At 44.3% G+C, this 17,017-nt stretch overlaps 1 protein-coding gene across 5 annotated transcripts in view; it reads left to right on the forward strand.

The window, feature by feature from the left end:
- The window catches only part of CPNE4 (copine 4), a 526,674-nt gene that overhangs the window by 269,480 nt on the left and 240,177 nt on the right, over positions 1-17,017 (forward strand). The window lies entirely within an intron of this gene.

Here is a 17,017-nt window from a genome sequence, read left to right on the forward strand (position 1 = left end):
ATAGTAGATGAACTATAATGAAATTATATAGCAAACACAGAGCTGATGTTGAATAAAGGATCAGGCAACCCCAGGTCTCAGAAATGAAGAATGGGAACAGAGCCAAGATCAGGCAGAGCCTGCTAGTAACCAGCTCCAAAAGCCTTGTGAGTTGACTGTCATCCCTATTGTCTGGAAAGCCAGCATTCTATCAGTAGGCAGGACAAGAGAAGAGGCTTTGGGCCTTGAGTAACTGATAAGCGAATGAAAAGGAGCTTGGAAATGCATCCAGAAAGCGAGCCATACACCTGAAGTCAGACTTTGTAGTAGTGAACATAGTCCTGATCAACTCTCTCTAAACCTGTAGATATCCAAATCAAGATTACAATGTGTAAGACAAGTAGCCTATAACTCACAGCTCCCTTTAGGTCATGGCAGAAGCAAATGTTAAAATCCGTCTATTATAGATGACACTAACCCAGAGCACCCAGACTCACAGGCAACACAATTCCCGCAGGAGCTGCACTCACAGTAAAAATGACAAAACACTAAGGAAACAGGCCACCATGAGGGAGAGCTGGCACATGTGATAAACTGTCACATATGTACCTAAAGGACTGGAAGTCACAGCTCAATCTGAAACAAGTTCACAAGAAGTATTTTTAAAATATTCAGTAAGCTATAAGGAGTGAGCAATGAGGAAAAAAAGAGCCAGAATGGGAACAGATGCTCTGGAGATGGGGGGAGCTATGGGAAATAGGACTGTAATAGGGTGGTCAGGGTGGGAATCTTGAGGAAGATGAACAGGAAGCGGAAAAGTGAGGGAATTGATGCTGTTAGCCAAGCAGGTGTCAGAGAGGAGAATGACAGGTGTTGGGAACAAAGACAGCCTTCGAGGCAGGGCTGTGGCTGACATACTTGTGGGCAACCAAGGCTCTGGAGCAGTTGGTAGCAAGTACTCAAGGGGGAAAGTGAAGTTACTCAACTGCAAATGGAAATACCTACTTCTCAGAGTTATGAAGATGAGATAGCTCAGAAAAGGAGTCATATTTATGGAACAGCACACTATAGATCCTTCATGTCTGCTGTCTCATCCTCACATAAAGCCTTGGAGTTAGGTCTTCTCATTTCCATTTCACACATGAGGCCCCCAAAGCTTCCAGAAGATAAACACCTCAGCTATAAAGACAATGAGGGAGATAGGTGAGTCTTTATTCCTTCAGAACCCAAGCTCTTTAATTTGTAATGTTCACATAGAACAGCCAATTGGTGTGTAGTAGGTGATTAGTTACAGTTCAATTTGCTTCTTATCCCCAAACTACATGGATCAGTAATTGATTCTTAGTTTTGATTCCCCCTGAAGTAGGGACTAAATCAAAGATTTGAATACAGATGTTTTATTTATGAGGTGATGCCAGAAAGCAGGAATGAGGAGGATGAGGATGGAAGAAAGGAAGTATAGCAAAAGTCCATAACAATGATGGGCAACAGTGCAGACTTTCTGAAAACATCTCAGAATCTTCCCTGAAAAGAATGGCAGGCTGGAATACTCACTCATCATTTCCTAACTGACTGGTTACCCCTAGGGGTGGCAATATACCTACAACTTCAGGCTGCCTTTAAAAAAAAGATTTATTTTACTTATTTGAAATGCTGAGTTAGAGAGAGAAAGACTGATCTTCCATCCTCTGGTTTGCTCAACACCTGGCTGCAATCGGGCTGGGCCAGGCCAAAGCCAGGAGCCAGGAACTCAACCTCGGTCTCCCACGTGGATGACAGGAGCCCAAGCGCTTGGGCCATCTTTGGCTGCTTTCCCAGGTGCATTAGGGAGCTGGATTGGAAGTGGAGCACCTGGGACTCAAACCAGCACTCATAGGTGATGCCAGGAGCTTAACCCACTGCACCACAACACCAGCCCCCACACTGTCATTTATATTGTGTTGAGGTTAAATTCATTCTGAGAGGAGGAGCGTGGTGGGGGCAAGAGGTGCGGAGTCACCACACAGACCCCAGGAGTCGGGTGAAAGCGGGCCAGAGGCAAGCAGCCCGCAGACTCGTTTATTTCAGTTGATACAACAGCTTATATAGCCAAGGCAGCCAATCCGGTCAAGGGGCAGTCTATGCCCTAACCAATCACAGCCTATTGCCAGGCAGTCTCCAAAGCCATTCAGTCACAGCCTGTTAGCAGCAGGCTCCGTTGCCAGGTGGGTTTCAAAGCCATTACTGAGTAACTGACGCTCACTTACCAGCAGCCATCTTGACATGGCCTTCTCATTCCACCACAATGTTGACTCTCATAGCTTCAGAGAAAGTCCAGAGGCTGAAAATAGCTGTGATGCAGGAAGGGCATGAGCTGTCTACCACACTGTGCCAGATCAGAGGTAGATGGTGCGGGGAGGGAGTGGTGTACTGTCAACTGAAGTTCCAAAAGTTCTGTTTTCTGTAACCAGTGTAGGAACCCATATAAAGGAATCCAAGCCAGGATAAGTGATAAGGAAAGTGTCTCCTTGACAACCACAGTCAAGCCCCTCTGAGAGTTGACCATGACGTTCTTGCTTATCACCATCTGTTTATCTAAGGTCAAAAGCATAAGCCAAATACTTAGTGACATCCAATGAGTAGGTGCACAGTCTCATGAGTCTGTGAGGGCTCACTTCATTGAGGAGGGATGGCTTTTGCTATTTCCTTTTAGGGAACATTTCAGCTGAGCATGAAATAACAAGGGCAGAAAACATGAAGAGATCTGTGTCTCAGTTCTCCATCCCCTACCAAGAGATCCTAGGTTCTATACACTCGAGCTGTCATCACTTTCACCATACACTCTGTAATAGGACCCTTAATCCTCTCATTCTGGAAGCCACATCTGGCCTCCTAGAAGTGAAATTAATCTTTGTGAAAGAACTGGGAACAATAAACTTGTGTGTGTGTTATTTTTAACTAAAAGAGATAAACTGAACTGAATTTATTCAGGTGTGTCCAAAGTGCTTTGCAAGTATGGGAGTATGGGTTAAATTATTAAAGCTTAAATGTAATGATAAAATATTTATAAAATATTTATAAAGTATGACATGTTAGTGAACATTAAATATGACATGTTAATGAACATTAAATTTTTATTAAATTTGGGTAGAAGTCTGACAGTAATGTACATGAAAATCTTTTGTGTTAATGTCTCTTTTCACTGAGATTTTGTATTTTTATAATGAATTTTAGGAACTTTCATTGTCACAGTAGACCAAATGCATCATTCTCTTTGTGCACTATGGAGTATAATCTTGGTTTGAAGTACTTAGGGGCCGGCGCCGCGGCTCACTAGGCTAATCCTCCGCCTAGCGGCGCCGGCACACCGGGTTCTAGTCCCGGTCGGGGCGCCGGATTCTGTCCCGGTTGCCCCTCTTCCAGGCCAGCTCTCTGCTGTGGCCAGGGAGTGCAGTGGAGGATGGCCCAGGTGCTTGGGCCCTGCACCCCATGGGAGACCAGGAAAAGCACCTGGCTCCTGGCTCCTGCCATCGGATCAGCGCGGTGCGCCCGCCGCAGCGCGCCGACCGCGGCGGCCATTGGAGGGTGAACCAACGGCAAAGGAAGACCTTTCTCTCTGTCTCTCTCTCACTGTCCACTCTGCCTGTCAAAAAAATAAATAAATAAATAAATAAATTAAAAAAAAAAAAAAGAAATGAAGTACTTAGGGTTTTGAAGATGCTGAAGAGCATACCAAATGAAAGAAATTAAGAATGGCAAAACTATCAAAGGGTGGCATTTTTAAAGCATTTAACCATTTCAAAGCATTCCCTTCTCAGTGATCTCAGGTCCTCATTCATTCAGTCGCTCAGTCATTGCATAGACAATCCTGGGCACCCTCTCCATGCCAGCTGAAGATGCTCCAAAGTGAGGTCTGAAAAACCTGCTTCTGCTTCGAGAAGTACTGCAGCAGGGCCTGGGTGGGGAGGATTTTTTCATGCTCTATCTTGTGAGGAAAAGGAGGCTGAAAAAGGGTGAGTACCTGACCCAAGGGATGAAGACATTAGTGTCTGCAAGGGCTCACACTTCAACCAAGCCTCCTGGCCTAAACAAGAAGCCCAGAGGTTTTCAGACAGTGAGTTTAATAAGGCATGGCTCCCTTGGTGTTTAAACCCACAGTGTCCATGTTTAAGCCAGTCGTGGCCCAGAGATGCAATATTAGGAGAGAACACATGGTGAACTTCCACTTGCATGTCCTTCCCCAACGAGTGTGTCTCTTCATGTCATTTGAATTTCGACTCCTCTGCCTGTCTTAACTGTAAATACTTTCAGTCACTTGTCAGTCTTTTATTTAGAATACAATATCACTCATCATTTCCTAACTGACTGGTTACCCCTAGGGGTGGCAATGCACCTACTTCAGGCTGCCTTTAAAAAAAGATATTGGATATTGGATATTGGCTTATTTCTCGCTTTTTCCCTTTAAATATTCAAATGGCAGGGATAAAGTTTGAAGCTTTAACTCTATTCAACATGAGATATGTCCAGGTTTATGGTCACCTCATCCTTATCAAAGGAGGAACAAAAAAGTCTCCTCAATAGCTTTTCTGCACTTTTAAGCTGTTTGCTCCTGAAAACTGCTGGCTTTCAGTTGGACAACTGATGGGAAACCCTGGGGAACAGGCTCTGTCTTTGCTTCTCACTCAGGAACTTGACTGGAGTTCTTGTGAAGAGTGGGACCAAAGTTAGACCCCCTTTCATTTCACCCACACCTGAGCTTACCAACAGCCAGGATGCAGTGACTCAGAGGCACATTTGCTCAGTGTTTCCCTCTCCCATCTCAGAGAAACATCTTTTCAGGCTTTTTAGATAGCCCTGGGAAAACTGGCTTTCCCTGTGTCCCAGCTCATGACGCTCTCTGCTACCCAGATGTTCACTGGCCTCAGGCTGGGCCTCTAAACCCTGGTCCCACACCTCCCTGTACCTGCTGTCAGACTCAGTGCCTCGGGTTTGCCCTTTGGTAACCCCCCCTCTGCAGATGTTGTAACTTGGGTCCAAGGAGGTTTTGTAGACTTGCCCAGTGCCATGTACTTGTAAGTGCTGGGCCAGGGTTTGACCCTTATTCCCTACTGTGTCCAGGGCAGGCTATTTTTTCACAAGACCTAAGCTAGACATACATTAGAGGAGAGCAGTGGGATCCATGCAGTGTGTCAGGCAAGGAGCTGTCCTTAGGAAGGCCCAGCATGAGACAGCACAGGGTCCCTAGGTGACAACTGGGGAGCTCTAGTGGACAAGCCAAGCCTGTCATTGGTACCCAGAGGCCAGGCTAGTGATACAGTTCGGAGTTAGACTCTAATCCTTGAGGGCAGGACAGTACTATGGCAGGCTCCCAATGCAGACAGCAGTTGTGAGGATGGAGAGCACAGTTACCAGGGAGCAAAGCTCAGTCTTGCTTGGGGACTTGGTTTTGACAACCTGGTCAGAACCAGACAACTTGCTTGGTTTTGACTGTGGTTTTGACAACCTGGTAAGAACCATGCAGAATGAATGTGAGGGCCCTTCCTGAAGACAGCTTTGCAATTCCCTTAATATATCACCATTAGCTAAGAGCTATAATCCAGGGATATGTTTTGCATCCAGGTCCACCCAGGATCTGTCCAGTGGTTCCTTTCAGCCTGACTTGAGATCAGAGCATAGCTGATTTCCAATTCATCCCCTCACCCCTCTCTGCAAGCTTAAGGGACACTCTTGGTCTGAAGGAGCTTAATATTCCCTAGAATGTTGAATGGGTGTTACCAATAAAGGGTAGGACCGATGGGGTTGCATGAAGTCTTAGGTATATTTTGAGTCTCTATGGCTGCCAGTCATGAGCTGTGATACTTAGGGAGTACAATCCCATGCCACCAGATGGACAGGACTCCCTGGGAAGGGGCTGGGTTTTCTCCTGGACCCCTCTGGGCCAGTCTTCAATGTGATCCACCCTCCAAACAACACTTACTTACCCTCTGAAAAGGTATTACTCTTTTACTATTATTCCTCAATTCCAGCATTCTTATGTGTTAATTTTATTATTTGAAATACCTGAGCTTTTGAAACTAAAAAAATTCTGAAATATTATTATCTCTAATTCAAAGTATACTTAAAATGTGAGTACCATCTCCCATTTCTTTCTATTGGCAATTCTATAGTTATATCACAGGGTGTCTTGTTGAAAGCTCTTCCTTCTCTGTGAGTACTAAGGAGGGGTTAAGGTTAAGTCATTACAGGGAGAAGCATGCGGGTTCTCTAATATTACCTTACCACCCACCATTCAGGGTAAGAAAGAAGCACTTTATTAAAGATGCACCTGTACTGGAAAAATAAATCCCTTTCACAGAGGTTAATGGCACATTTTAGAATGCATCTTGGATTAGGCAGAGTCTGCAGGCAGGGTACAGTATGATGGCTTTGAGTCACTTTGAGTAACATGATTTTCCTTCTACATTTCCATCTGGAAAATATGGAAACTCAGCAGCCTCTACCCAGACTTCCTGGGATACAAGGGGATAGGAGTAGCAGCAACTGATATAAAACTCAGTGAATTGCCTTGTCACTCCTTAATTCAATCTATATGCTTGCTTCAAAGTGCTCCTTAATGTTTACCAGTCCTCCCTAAATGTCTCTGTGGCAGGTGGAAGATGAGGAGAAGGGTTACTTTTTCCCTGAAGGACAGTCCTTAATCAACTGTCAGCTGCTGACGAACAAAAGGCCATTGTCCAACAAGATGCAATCAATGTCCTGCATTACACAAGGCAGCCCCATTGGCAGTGGTTTGTGTAAAAAAATGTTGGCTTTTGGAGGGGCTGATTGCTTCCAGTCTAAGTGCTTTTGTTCAAATTGGCACCTGCTTTATCTCCAGGAGTCTTTCTCTCGCTTAGCTTCGATACATCAATTTGAACCTGACTAGAATGGTTTTGTCTGAAATAAAGTCCCATCATAACACTCTCTCCTTGTCCCTTGTGGATGGTGACAGGAGGCTGAGGTGAGCATTCAGAAGAGATGCTATCAAGACCCTCACTGTTCTGTTGCATTTTCTTGAAGCCACCAATCAGAGCACTGGAAGGTTCTTGGGCCCTGAAAAAGGCACAGGTGCCGGGCTCAACCAGTTGGAATCCTGATCTGCTACCGCTGTCAAAGAAACTCTGAGAAAGTTTCTTAAAATCTCTGAAGCAAATATTAATAGCAGGTGCAGGCCAGCACCGCGGTTCACTAGGCTAATCCTCTGCCTTGCGGCGCCAGCACACCGGGTTCTAGTCCCGGTCGGGGCGCCGGTTCTGTCCTGGTGCCCCTCTTCCAGGCCAGCTCTCTGCTGTGGCCAGGGAGTGCAGTGGAGGATGGCCCAAGTACTTGGGCCCTGCACCCCATGGGAGACCAGGATAAGTACCTGGCTCCTGCCATCGGATCAGCACGGTGCGCCGGCCATGGCGGCCATTGGAGGGTGAACCAACAGCAAAGGAAGACCTTTCTCTCTGTCTCTCTCTCTCACTGTCCACTCTGCCTGTCAAAAAAAAAAAAAATAGCAGGTGCATGCCAAATAGATTAAGAGATGGTCTACCAGCATCACCTGAGCAAGAGGCTGCATTGATTTGGGAAGCTCATTGTAAAGCTAATGAGAAGCTGGGTTAGGAGTGAGGCAGTGACCAGCTCAGAGGATGCTCTAGGGTGAGCCTGGGCGGTGAGAAGAAGTTAAGCATGAAAAGGCCTCTTCAAGCCTGGAGGAGGGCACTGGGATCCAGAGCCTGGCTGTATACCTAGAAAGTTACTGTTTCACACTTACCTACCTCTGGTGCACATTTGTGCCTGAGAGGTTAGGAAAAAGCTCAATTCCCTGTTTAGATGGATGCATTTACTGTGCACTGATTTTCGTGGTATGTTTTGCCCACCAAGGCTTCTCTGAGAAGTGTAATCTGGTTGGTCATTGCTCAAGTAAACAGAAGCCATGACACTGCTCTGCTTCCTTCTCCTTTGGTTTTGAAGCCAGAGATGCTGGATTAAGACATATAAAGAAGCAAAGGAAAACAGAAACCACTGAACTTCCCCACTTATTTTCTAGCTGGCACATTTCTGGATTTTTTTTTTCAACTTGATCTCTAGTTCTATGCAAATTGCCACAGAGAACAAGACCTGAAAATTCTGGGGTTTCTGGCATCATCCTCCTCTCTCACCTATATCTCTCACTTGAATTTCAGACTATTAATGTAGAGAATTTGAGTTAGAGCCTCACACACTTCCATATACAAGTATGTATCCAGTTGCATTTAAAATGCTGCAAGAGTTATTAGAACCCGCTTTTCCTCTCCTCTTCCTCCTTTCTCTTCTCATTCTCTTTCTCTAGCATCTTTTAGATATTTGTTTTGTATAAACTAAAATTCTATCCCACAAAAGACACCCTGGAACAAAAGAAAATGATCACTGAAATTCAATTGAATGAGAATCCAAAGTTTGAAAGAACTTTTGCTTGAGCTGCGTGCCACAGTGCAGTCGAGTTCTACTGCCTCATAGCCCCTGTACCCTCCTTATTTCTCTCCTGTAGGACCTAGGGTCCTTTCACTTCTCATCAGGGGCCTCCTAGAGGTAAAAAAATGAAAATTGAAAGAAAAATAAAGAGCTAGACTAGAAAACCAACTCATTAGGCTATTTTTTTAAGATTTATTTATTTATTTGAAAGTCAGAGTTACAGAGAGAGAGAGACACACACACACACAGAGAGAGAGAGAGAGAGAGAGAGAGAGAGAGAGAGAGAGGTCTTCCATCCTCTGGTTCACTCCCCAATTGGCCGCAACAGCCAGAGCTGTGCAGATCCAAAGCCAGGAGCCAGGAGCTTCTTCCGAGTCTCCCACATGAGGGCAGGGGCCCAAGGACCTCAACTATCTTCTACTGCTTTCCCAGGCCATAGCAGAGAGCTGGATCAGAAGTGGAGCTGCCAGGTCTTGAACTGGCATCCATATGGGATGCTGGCATTTCAGACCAGGGCATTAGCCCACTGTGCCACAGCGCTGGTCCCTAGCTATTTATTTAATAGCTTGGGGAAGCAGATCCAGGTAAGAACAAAGAAATTAGCTCACTTAGAGGATGGTTTCTGAATTGCCTTTGAGTTTATCTTTGCTTCTCTCTGGCCCCATCTCCAAAAATAATTGAGGTAAATGTTAGACCAAGAACAATAGATGGTTTACACCTAGCTTGAGGGGAAAAAGCCCATTTCCAAAGAGGTTGCATAGTGGGGCAATGTGGTTTTCTACTGCTTTTAATCAAGAAGAGCATTTTCAGAGCAGTCTCTAGCTCAGAAGCTCATGTATCAAAGCTGGGGATGGTGATGGGTTGATGGTAGTTGAATTCAACCTTGGGTCTCTCCAACTTAACACTTCCTCATTCCTGACTGCTGTTCCTCCAGCATCGAAGACAAGGGCTCCTTGGGGCCACCAGATCACATCACCTTGGTCATTTCAGGCCTAGCTTAAAAATCTCAGCCATTCTCACTCTTCCTGCTAGAATGCTTTTGACTGCTAATAATAGAACACCCAACTGTGTATGAAATGCTAGTTACTCATCTTCCCATGAACTCATGTTCTCTCATCTGAGAGCTTTCACATTCAGTCTTGTTACATGTGGTAGGAAGTCATCTACCACAGCAAAAGGCATGCTGGCTTAACTCTCTTGTGTCCACTGAAATTCAAGAGTCTCTTCCTCTTTGCTTATCTAATTTTCTCAGCATATGCCCTTGCTGAGAATAGCTCAAGAACCTTCCTCAAAGTTCCTCACATTTCTTTCTGCAGAGATTAAAATGCCAGCCTAACAAATTGTGGCTCATTTTTCTTTACTACACTGCCTTATTTGGTAGGTCATGGGCTTCCAGACTCAGAGGTTAGGGGTTTTGTTTTTGTTTTTTTGCCTACCCTGGATTCTATTATGGGTGTACTGCCTTAATAAGTACCAGATACCCAGTAATTAATTATCTCTTTGTAATTTACTCATGAGTGACTTCAGTCCAAAAGTCAGTAGATTCTAAAAAGGTTGAATTCTAGGATTCATGATTGCCTATTTGAGTTATCTTTAGCTGGCGTGGCTATGTGTTAGGGGTATGTGCACATGGGCATCCCAGCCTTCAGTAATCAGTGCTCAGCAGCAACTGCAAGTCCAGGCTTTTCCCACACACATTCATAATAAAGCTTACAAATCATAAGTTCTCAACAAAATGCCAATGAGAACATGGATGAAAGAAATCACACACAGTAAGATCTGGGACCAACATCCCTCCCTATCACACCCATTCCTTTCCATTGACAGGGCATTCCCAGGCAATCTGTGTTTCATGAATTTGAGTAGAAAGGCCGGATGACTTCACATCAGTAATCTCTGTGTCAGGGGGAAATTATGGTATTTGCAGCTCACTGAGAAGTCTGCCAAAGTGGTCTAGTGATTCTGATGTCATCAAGGATCCCAAGTGGAATTTTCTTGCATTTGATCACTGTTGGGGTGCTCACTTACAAACTCTGGCTCCTTGTTAACGCCAGTTAATTCCTACACTACAATGCGTTTCAGCCATTCACTTAATGTACATTCATGGAGCACTGAATACAGCTAAGCACTTTCTTGGTGTGGTCAGGCAGGGGCCAGGAAGCCTTCTTTCCTTTGTCACTCCTTCCCCTCTATTGCAACAAAGATGGCCCAGCCAAGCCTCATGATATTGCTGCCTCTCTATAGAGACCAACTCTTGTGCTAGATGCAGGAAACCTAATCCGGGGGTTGACCGAACTGCAAAATCTCCTAGGACATCTCCATGAACTTCACTCCATTTATCGCAGGGCCATTTGCTTGTTGATAATGAGAAGTGCTGTGATGGTTTAGAAAAGGACCACCACTCTCTTAAAACCAGTTGAACTCAATGTAGACCCAAGGCCAAGAATGATTATATTTGGAATTGTATGTGCTGGGGGAAAAAATGAAAATCCAATGCTAACCTCCAGTTGTACAGCAGGAGTCTGAGATGGATGGATCCTTTGCAGATCAACGTCATTAGAATGAGAATTCTGAGAAACTAATGTGGATTTCAGATCCAGATCTCTTCATTACTGGCTAAAAAAAAAAATTCTGAATGCTATAAAACTTTCATGTGTTCGTTTCTAGCATTTTATTAGTTGTTTCTCCAACAAATATTTATTGATTAGCTGTCAATCTATGTGGCCAGCTTTTCACTAGAAAATGATAGAGCATTAAAGAAGTCAGGCAGTCTTCTCATTTTTACAGAGCTTAAGACAGCAAAACATTAACAGATAAGCATATATAAATAAGGAATTATAATCAAGATAAGGATTATGATGATCATAAGACATTGCTTTTAGCCATTGCTTTTATAAATGGATTTACATGTGTCCTGGTTTGATCAATAAAATGAAAGCTCCAACTACTAAAAGATGTGTGATCTTTCCGCATTTTTATGCAAAAAACTCTAGTACATGACTTTTGAATTGTATGAAGTTTTCAACAGCTTAAATTTCAGGATCCATATCATAATATTTAACTGAGTCAAGTAGGTACATCAGGGAGGTTTCCCAAATGTAAATATTTGGTGGCAAGAGCACAACCTAACAATCTATTCCTTGGGTGGTAGGAGTCTCAGGACCTCAGCTTTAGAAACTGCACTTCCAAACATACAGACAAGCAAGTGGTCATAAGCAATGCGTAAAGAACAGCAGCCCTCTGGGAGCTTTCCCAGCCTCTGGTCCCAAAAAGAATGCCCCCAATCTCTTGGGCCTCTTAGAGCTTCCTACAGATGTTGTCTCACAATTGTGGGTCACTTGCAAGACAGCTCGGTGCTGGCTGCCTTCTAGGACCTGACCGTCTTTGGCCATTGGTAGACTCCCCTGATGCTCTGGACTTCCCTCCAACACACTTCTGCTCAAAAGTACCAAGGAAATATTTCTAAGCTCTCTGCATAAACAGGTGCTCATCCAGGGATCCTGATTCTTGTCTCCCATTTGCCAGCCAGAGCATCTGCAATAAGAGTGCTCCTGAAGTTCCTATGCTGTTGAGTTTCTGGAGTGATGAAGCCTTCCCTCCCTTTGAGTGGGAGGGGAAGTCACTGTACCCCTGTTAGACAGAGGGGACAACTCCAGTGTTTCCTGGCCTTCCTTCTTTACTCCTCAGGCTTAAGTTTTTGTTGGAGGCAGTGATGGTTAGTGACTCAGCTGTCTCCTCAGAGTGAGTGTTTGTCTCTTCACTCACCTGTCTCTCTAAAATATATAGCACTTGATAGGCATGTGCTCAGCTTTGATAATCCCAAAGCAATAGGACTGGTTTCATCTCATTCTGAATCCCTTCCCATCTGTGATGTACTAACACACACTTAGGAATTCAACAACTGCTTGTGAATCTACATGCTGGCTGGGGCATGTACAGAACAAATTTTGTGTTGTGACAATAAACAAACAGGAAACCCATACATGTAGAATTTGAATAACTTAGATCGTTAAAAGCCTTGAGTTTCTCACTTTGTTGTTGAAGTGAATGCATCTTGAATTGTGGAAATGGATCAAGCATTATGGGAACCCACCTCCCAGACCCAGAGTAGTTTAAGAATAAATTGAAGCCTTAGCTTTGACATTATTAATAAAACAAAAATGCAGATAAGAAGGAATGAGCAATGCTCATCTCATAATGTAATTTTAATTATTTGACTTTTACAGGGGACGTTTCAGGGGTAGAGCAAACACATAATTATATATAATCCACTCAAGACAGAGGAGAGGAAGAATCCCTTTCCCTTCCATTAGTACTTCCCATATAAATTCCAAGTGCAGCAAAACTGGTCTTTCAGGATGGAAGAACTGCTGGAGGAGGTAAGCAGATTGGAGTGACAAAAGAAGTCCTGGAAGGTAGAGGCAGTCTTGCCTGGCTTGGGTTTCCTTTCCATGGTTCTATGACCCCTGGCTGATAGCAGGACTTTATCTCTTCCTCTGACAGGTTATATGCATTTTAATTCAGGGTTCAGCGATTGCTCTCTGCACATAATTCATGTCTTCACTTGTAGGAAGTGTGGACCAATCAGCTATTTGCCATCTTGTCTATAAAAGTGACTGTTAGATTTAATACCCATATTCTGTTCACACAGCACACATCCTCAGTTACAGGTGGCCTTGTCTCATAGTTTGCCAGAGGAAGGGATCCGGCACTGGTATTTTCTTAACATCTTCCCACGGACCTGTGAGGAACCAACCCCAGCACTATTCTCTACCTTGTCTTGTGTAGCAGGTTGGTTTTAGAGTTCCCCAGACCCCATCCCAGAGCTTGCCCTATGATGGTTGGGAAAGAACATTGGAACAAATAAGTTGTCCCATGCAACAACAGGGAATCCACCACACTGGTAAAGATGTGGGCATTTCTGAGAGCACCCATGGATGAACACAAGCTCAGTGAGGGTCAAGGCTTACAGTCGTTCAGTGAGAATCCAAACCCTCATGCCAATAGTGAATGGTAAGATAACATGCAGTAGTAACTTGTTCTAACTAGTTCTTGGGGCTACAAAATGCTTGATACATCTTTTTCTAGCATTTGTAAGATGCGAAGAACTTACAATTTTCCTTGAATAAACAAATTGCTTTGAGGGCACTGGAGGTAGCCTTTGTTGTGAATGGTGGCCTAATTTGGGGCTTGAGTTTCTTTCCAGGAGACTCATTCAGTATTCACGTCCAATCTGGTTGCACTGCAGGGAAGGGTGGCACTGAATTCATGGTGCAGAGAAAAAAAAAGGCAAAATCATCTGCAAGAGCACAAAGAAACCAATTTCGTTTTGCCCAAGCCTTTCCAAGGCTGATCAGAGGGTGAGGTTCCCATCCTGCTTGAGATGAGCTTGCTCATCAAACATCCCTCTGGACCTGTCTGATTAAAGCAGTTTTCCCACAGAGTTAGCCAGATTTCAGCCAGTACAGCGTCCGTTAAGTGCTACAATTTCTTAAAATTGAGAAATTTGATTTGGTACCAAACCAACTCTGAATGGAAAGAAAAGACCACCAAGAAGGGCTTTTGCACAAGAGAGGATTTCTGATTCAGTTTCTGCCCCAATGGATGGGTTCATTCTGAACTCAAGGTAGTACTTTTATGATAGTATTTTCCCCCACATCTGCTGTAGCCAGTTTATCTTCTTTAAGGGTCTGGTTTTATTTCTACCTCTCTTTGCAACACAGGAGATGGAAATTCCTGGATCCTAACAGAATCTCTCTTTCTGGCCACCCTGAATGACCTGTGGGCAAAGGCAAGTAAGATGCATTCAAGAATGAGTGAATGCAAATGTTCCTGAAAAGCAGCTCTGGGTTTTCTGCAGAAATGGTGGGAGCCGGAGAATGTTGAAACTTCTGATCCACCAAAAATCGTTCAGGCTTGTTACAGTCGGATCTCAGCCTCTTCTCACGCTGAGTATTTGGATCTTAGCTCTCTTACCCAGAGGCCATACTCAGTTACTTTCTTTGTCTCTATTTGCCTAAAGCTAGAGCTGAGTGGAAAAGTAAAGCATCAAGACATCGGAAAAGCCTGATTTCCAGTTAGTCCACAACTTGGATCCTTGGTTCCCCAATATACTAGTACATGTCGGCTCTGTTTGCTAAGGGTATTTGCTTTTCTCCATACAAACATTCAAAACAATAACAACAGCAGAAGAAAACCTTAAATCTGAGTGTTGATTTGGGGAATTGAATAGAATCTTTCTAGTTCTGAGTTACTCTTTTGGTAGGCAAGTTGGTTCTCAAAGTGTTGTTTTGAAGTAGTACTTCCTGATCCACAGAGAGAAAAACGTGGCTGTGATTTTTCTTCCTCAGGAGTCTGACAAGGGGTGAACCATGTCCTCTCCTTTCCCAAGGGGGAGGGTCACAGCTATACCCCTAGCTTCTGCAGGTGCCAGCCAGGCAGAAGGAAATGAGTGGAGCTGTTAATGTAAAAACAAATGCCACCCACAGGGCTCAGGCAGTTTCCATCCCTCATTTTGGAATCCTGTTTCTTTTTTTCAAACAAATCTGACCTGGATTTCTTCAGGTTTCTATAAATCACTTGCTCTAAATATACGTCTCAATATAGTTTAACACACCTGGATAGAAAGCAAACTAAGTGCTGAAGGGTTTTTTTCTGAATATCTTAATGCAGGGCACATGAACACCACACACCCCCTCTCACACACTGAGTGCCTTCCTCAGTATGCCTTTCCTGCCCATGATCAGAGTGTCATAGATTATTACAGATCAAAGGAGGAGAGAAAAGAGAACGTGGGGGAGAGGGAGGGAAGAGTCAGAATTTCCCCCTTCCTTGCACACATGCATACCTGTCTAGATATTGACTCTAATGTTTCTGCTATGATTTATTGTGCATACAACATGAATAGGCATCCAAATGAGAGGAAAATTTCTTTACAACCCTGCTTCAACAACATATCAAACTGCTTTTACTTTTTTCCTTTTCTGTCTCAAACCCAATGTTGTCATCCTTTTATTTGCCACTTATCTTTAAATTTAGAGCAACATTACTTAGGCTGGGATCGTTGACTTATTAACAGATTTCAGAACGAAAAATGCAACGCAAAATTAAATGTCATGGGATAATGTATCATGAGCATGGGAAATAAGCAGAACTGTGAAAAGTGTGCGTCTTCAATTCTGGGGAGCATCTATAATGCCGTCTCAGTATGGGTGGGATTTCTGTCTCGATGTTGCTATTATGAACATTTGGTAGAGCTGTCTCTAGGCTTTTTTTTTTTTTTTTGACAGGCAGAGTTAGACAGTGAGAGTGGGAGACAGAGAGAAAGGTCTTCCTTCCGTTGGTTCACTCCCCAAATGGCCGCCATGGTCGGCGCGCTGCACTGATCCGAAGCCAGGAGCCAGGTGCCTCCTCCTGGTCTCCTATGTGGGTGCAGGGCCCAAGCACTTGGGCCATCCTCCACTGCCCTCCCAGGCCACTGCAGAGAGCTGGACTGGAAGAGGAGAAACCGGGACAGAATCTGGCGCCCCAACCAGAACTAGAATCCTGGGTACTGGCGCCGCAGGTGGAGGATTAGCCAAGTGAGCTGCGGCACAGGCCTCAATGTTGCTATTATGAACATTTGATAGAGCTGTCTCTGGGCTTTATACTTCTCATTTTCCTAACATCAATTTACATTGTCAAGAAATATCCCACTGGCTCTTCTGCTTTGCAAGCCTCTGTCTGGTGGTGTGTTGAGCTGGCTTGTTTCAGCTCTTGAGAGCCAGTTGTGTGCCTCTTCTCTGCTCTGAGTTCAGTAACTTCACACTGGCAAATGCTACAAATCACTGGTTGTCTTTAAATTTCTGCTGTTGTAAATAATAACATAATGAGTATCTGTAAGTCTCCCAGTTTTTCCCCTTCTGGCACCTGGAAGAAGTTAATAATGAAGTAATACAAGGAGTTAATAATGAAGTAATACAAAATAAAGGCTGGTGCTTCTTGAGAATTAAATGTATCAGATACTACATCAACCACCTTACTTAGTCCTCAAAACAACCCTTACAAGCTAGGTATTATTATCAACAATTTTATTTTACAGATGAGAAAATAGAGACTTAAAGTGACCAAAGTCAAATTACTTGCACAAAGTCATGCAGCTGAGGTGAGATGGGGAGTGGAGCGGGAACAGTGTAGGGTCTGAATGCAGATGGTCTGGTGCCAGAAGTGACCCCAAACCACTAGGTTGCCAGTGGCATTCCTAGAACTCCATCTCTGCACCCCGACAAGAGGACTCTCAAGTCCCAGCCCACCGAGGCCCATTTTTCTCCACCATAAGCCTGGTAGGACTTGTGTATTCTCCCTGGACCTGGAAGTTGAGAAGCTGCTGCTGGCCAGAGCCCTTCACTCTCTCCCTCATACCTTTAGGCCCAGCAAGCGGCTGAGGCTTCTCCATGTCTGGGTGTGTCCAGCACTTCTTCCTCGTGGTTGTCCTTGGCTGACTCCTACTGCTGAGGGGTCCTTAGCAGAGTGTAGGGTTTGTTCTAGCCTCACAGTCACTCTCTTCCAGGTCTTGTCCTGTCCCTTAATTTGAGAAAAAGCAGCT

This window comes from Oryctolagus cuniculus, chromosome 4, assembly GCF_964237555.1.
Source record: "Oryctolagus cuniculus chromosome 4, mOryCun1.1, whole genome shotgun sequence".
Taxonomy (NCBI): domain Eukaryota; kingdom Metazoa; phylum Chordata; class Mammalia; order Lagomorpha; family Leporidae; genus Oryctolagus; species Oryctolagus cuniculus.